The sequence below is a fragment of the Coregonus lavaretus genome (genome assembly GCF_964263955.1).
Source record: "Coregonus lavaretus genome assembly, chromosome: 26".
Classification (NCBI taxonomy): Eukaryota; Metazoa; Chordata; class Actinopteri; order Salmoniformes; family Salmonidae; genus Coregonus; species Coregonus lavaretus.
Window position 1 is genome coordinate 9,845,177 of NC_140013.1, and position 5,119 is coordinate 9,850,295.

Consider the following 5,119-nt stretch of genomic DNA (forward strand, 5'->3'; position numbering starts at 1 on the left):
GCAAATGTAACCTAATGCCCATGCACACACAAACACCACAAACACCAATTGTCCCCAAGTGAGCCCTGTAGCATAGCTAGGGCCGGAGGGGCAGTTAAGAGGCTGCTGGGAAACAGATGTGCTCTGGGGGCGAGTTTCTGATCACAACAAACAAAGAGGGCGTCCCAGGACCCAGCATTGGAGAACCCGCTGCAGTAAATACATCATTGTACGGAGCTCTTCAGTGTGACAGGGTCCTAAGAGGAGACAGCTAAATGGCTGCTTTTAAGTATTCAGCATGCCCCATTGGGAGAGAATGCTTATTGTAGGGGTTGTTGTTTTTAGAAATGTATGTAGTAATTTTTTTCCCAGGACAGCCCATGCTACTGTGGGAGGGCCCTGCGGGCAATTAAGCAACAGATAATTAACATCATTGAAAATGAGTGGTGAATGGCGGCCTTCTTGTTGCTCTGTTCTGCTCTTGTGCAGGCTCCCCAGTCCTGTGGAAGGAGAACAAGTGGAAAGAGAAGCCTCTCAAGCTTTTTATCTTCAGAAACAGCCTCGGTAGAAGGGGATAGAGCAGAGTAGACTCCTTTCAGGGAACCCTTTTTTCTTTTCTAATACCGTTTTCATGTGATATGCATCTGAATTAAATCCAAGTGGTCAGCTCACTTACTTTGCAGGTTTTTTGTATGTCAACGGGTTAATCGGTTCGGAAAGAACCAAATATCTACAGTTGAAGTCGGAAGTTTACATACACCTTAGCCAAATACATTTAAACTCTGTTTTTCACAATTCCTGACATTTAATCCTAGTAAAAAATGCCCTGTCTTAGGTCAGTTATGATCACCACATTATTTTAAGAATGTACATTTTCAGAATAATAGTAAAGAGAATGATTTCTTTCAGTTTTTATTTCTTTCATCACATTCCCAGTGGGTCAGAAGTTTACATACACTCAATTAGTATTTGGTAGCATTGCCTTCCACAAGCTTCCCACAATAAAGTGGGTGAATTTTGGCCCATTCATCCTGACAGAGCTGGTGAAACTGAGTCAAGTTGGTAGGCCTCCTTGCTCGCACACGCTTTTTCAGTTCTGCCCACACATTTTCTATAGGATTGAGGTCAGTGCTTTGTGATGGCCACTCCAATACCTTGACTTTGTTGTCCTTAAGCCATTTTGCCACAACTTTGGAAGTATGTCATCTATTTTGTGCACCAGTCCCTCCTGCAGCAGAGCACCCCCACAGCATGATGCTGCCACCCCTGTGCTTCATGGTTGGGATGGTGTTCTTCGGCTTGCAAGCCCCCCTTTTCCCTCCAAACATAACGATGGTCATTATGGCCAAACAGTTCTATTTTTGTTTCATCAGACCAGAGAACATTTCTCCAAAAAGTACAATCTTTGTCCCCATGTGCAGTTACAAACCGTAGTCTGGCTTTTTTATGGCGGTTTTGGAGCAGTGGCTTCTTCCTTGCTGAGCGGCCTTTCAGGTTATGTTGATATAGGACTCGTTTTACTGTGGATATAGATACTTTTGTACCTGTTTCCTCCAGCATCTTCACAAGGTCCTTTGCTGTTGTTCTGGGATTGATTTGCACTTTTCGCACCAAAGAGTGGTTGAAAAACGAGTTTTAATGACTCCAACCTAAGTGTATGTAAACTTCCGACTTCAACTATATGTCAGGGCCGTGTAGAAATGGTGTGGTGTGGAATCAAGTGCAGAAGCAGAAAGAGAGTCCAAAAATACTTTACTGGGAAAAGTAAGTCAATAATCCCAAAATAGCCAGAGGCACAACGCACACAGGCGTAAAACAGAAGCGCGCAAAATAAACAGGCGCGTAAAACTCCTCAACCGAGAAGTAAGCAAAATACAGAGGTGGCGTACCAAACACCGGTACGAAAACGACACCAACACGAAACAATTACACACAACACAACACTCACAACAGGGAAACTAAATAGGGTGCTCAATTAGACATAACACAAGACAGGTGTGACTAACAGACCAAACTAGTCAAACAGAAAACATAGAGCGGTGGCAGCTAGTACTCCGGAGACGACGAACGGCGAAACCTGCCCGAACACGGAGGAGGAGCTGCCTCGGCCGAAACCGTGACAGTACCCCCCCCTTGACGCGCGGCTCCAGCCGTGCGCCGACTCCGGCCTCGGGGACGCCCAGGAGGGCGCGGCGCCGGGCGCGTAGGATGACCACGATGGAATTCGGTCATCAGGGACGGATCCAGAATATCCCTCCTCGGCACCCAGCACCGCTCCTCCGGACCGTACCCCTCCCACTCCACGAGATATTGAAGACCCCCCATCCGGCGTCTGGAATCCAGGATGGTCCGAACCGTGTACGCCGGAGCCCCCTCGATCTCCAACGGGGGCGGAGGAGTCTCCTCAATCTCGAAGTCCTGGAGTGGGCCAGCTACCACCGGCCTGAGGAGAGACACATGGAATGAGGGGTTAATATTCTTGTAATCAATAGGTAGTTCTAACCTGTAACACACCTCATTCAATCTCCTCAGGACTTTAAAAGGCCCCACAAACCGCCGACCCAGCTTCCGGCAGGGCAGGCAGAGGGGCAGGTTCCTGGTTGAGAGCCAGACTCGATCTCCAGGTGCGTACACTGGCCCCTCGCTGCGGCGTAGGTCGGCGCTCGTCTTTTGTCGACGTATGGCACGCTGCAGATGGACATGAGCAGCGTTCCACGTCTCCTCCGAGCGCCTTACCCACTCATCCACAGCGGGGGCCTCGATCTGGCTCTCATGCCACGGTGCCAGAACCGGCTGATACCCTAAGACACACTGAAAAGGGGTTAGTCTAGTGGAGGAGTGGCGGAGAGAGTTCTGTGCCATCTCGGCCCAGGGCACATATCTCGCCCACTCCTCCGGCCGGCCCTGACAATATGACCTCAGAAACCTACCCACATCCTGGTTGACTCTTTCGACCTGCCCATTGCTCTCCGGGTGGTAACCCGAGGTAAGGCTCACCGAGACCCCCAAACGTTCCATAAATGCTCTCCAGACTCTGGAGGTAAACTGGGGGCCTCGATCAGACACTATATCCTCGGGTACCCCGTAATGCCGGAAGACGTGAGTAAATAGAGCCTCAGCGGTCTGTAGGGCAGTAGGAAGACCCGGCATGGGAAGGAGACGACAGGCCTTAGAGAACCGATCCACAACGACCAGGATGGTGGTATTCCCCTGGGAGGAGGGAAGATCGGTAACAAAATCCACCGATAGATGAGACCAGGGTCGCTGTGGAACGGGCAGGGGCTGTAATTTACCCCTGGGCAAATGTCTGGGTGCCTTACACTGGGCACATATTGAGCAGGAGGAGACATAAACCCTCACATCCCTGGCTAATGTTGGCCACCAGTACTTCATACTAAGGCAGTGCACCGTCCGGCCAATACCCGGATGTCCAGAGGAGGGCGACGTGTGAGCCCAATAAATCAACCGATCCCGGACCTCGAGCGGAACGTACGTCCGACCCACCGGACACTGTGGAGGACTAGGGTCGGTACGCAACGCCCGCTCGATCTCCGCATCGACCTCCCACACCACCGGAGCCACCAGACACGACTCCGGTAGTATGGGAATGGGCTCCACGCACCTCTCCTCCGCGTCATACCGGCGGGACAGAGCATCTGCCTTCCCGTTCTGGGACCCAGGGATGTAAGTGATCTTAAACACAAACCGGGCGAGAAACATAGTCCATCGAGCCTGGCGAGGATTTAGTCTCCTAGCTGCCCGAATATATTCCAGGTTACGGTGATCGGTCAGAATAAGGAAAGGGTGCTGAGCCCCCTCAAGCCAATGCCTCCACACCTTTAGGGCCTGGACTACGGCTAACAGCTCCCTGTCCCCTACGTCATAATTCCGCTCCGCCGGACTGAGCTTCTTAGAATAAAAAGCACAGGGGCGGAGCTTAGGTGGTGTACCCGAGCGTTGAGATAGAACGGCCCCAATACCAGCCTCGGACGCGTCTACCTCAACTTGAAACGGTAAAGTGGGATCCGGGTGCGCCAACACCGGAGCCGAGGTAAACAGGTCCTTCAGCTTGCCAAAAGCCCTGTCCGCCTCAGCCGACCACTGCAAGCGCACCGGACCCCCCTTCAGAAGAGACGTGATGGGAGCTGCCACCTGACCAAAACCCCGGATAAACCTCCGGTAGTAATTCGCAAACCCCAAAAACCGCTGCACCTCTTTAACAGTCGTTGGGGTTTGCCAATTACGCACGGCGGACACTCGGTCCACCTCTATTCTCACCCCTGACGCAGACAACTGGTAACCCAAAAAGGAAACTGACTCCTGAAAGAACAGACATTTCTCAGCCTTGACATACAGGTCATGCTCCAACAGTCTCCTCAATACTCTGCGTACCAGGGCTACATGCTCGGCCCGGGTAGGGCTGTACACCAGAATATCATCAATGTACACCACCACCCCCTGCGCCTGCATGTCCCGGAAAATTTCATCTACAAACGATTGGAAGACTGATGGAGCATTCATTAACCCATATGGCATGACCAGATACTCGTAATGGCCGGATGTAGTGCTAAATGCTGTCTTCCACTCATCGCCCTCCCTAATGCGCACCAAATTATATGCGCTCCTGAGGTCCAATTTTGTGAAGAACCGTGCCCCGTGTAATGACTCCGTCATAGTCCCAATCAGCGGGAGTGGATAACTGTATTTAACAGTCACCTGATTGAGACCGCGGTAATCAATACACGGACGCAGACCTCCATCCTTTTTCTTCACAAAAAAGAAGCTCGAGGACGCGGGAGAAGTAGAGGTCCGTATGTATCCCTGTCTCAGAGACTCAGCAATGTACGTCTCCATTGCTTTTTTCTCCTCCTGTGACAAAGGATACACATGGCTCCGCGGAAGCGCTGCCCCTATCTGGAGGTCTATCGCACAATCCCCCTGTCTATGAGGTGGCAACCTTGCCGCTCGGGTCTTACTAAACACGAGTGCCAAATCCTCATATTCAGGAGGAATGTGCAGTGCTGACATCTGGTTCGGACTCTCCACCGAGGTCGCCCCTACGGAAACACCCAGACAAAACCCCTCACACTGAGCAGACCACCCTTGAAGAGCCTTCTCTCGCCACGAAATAGTAGGATCA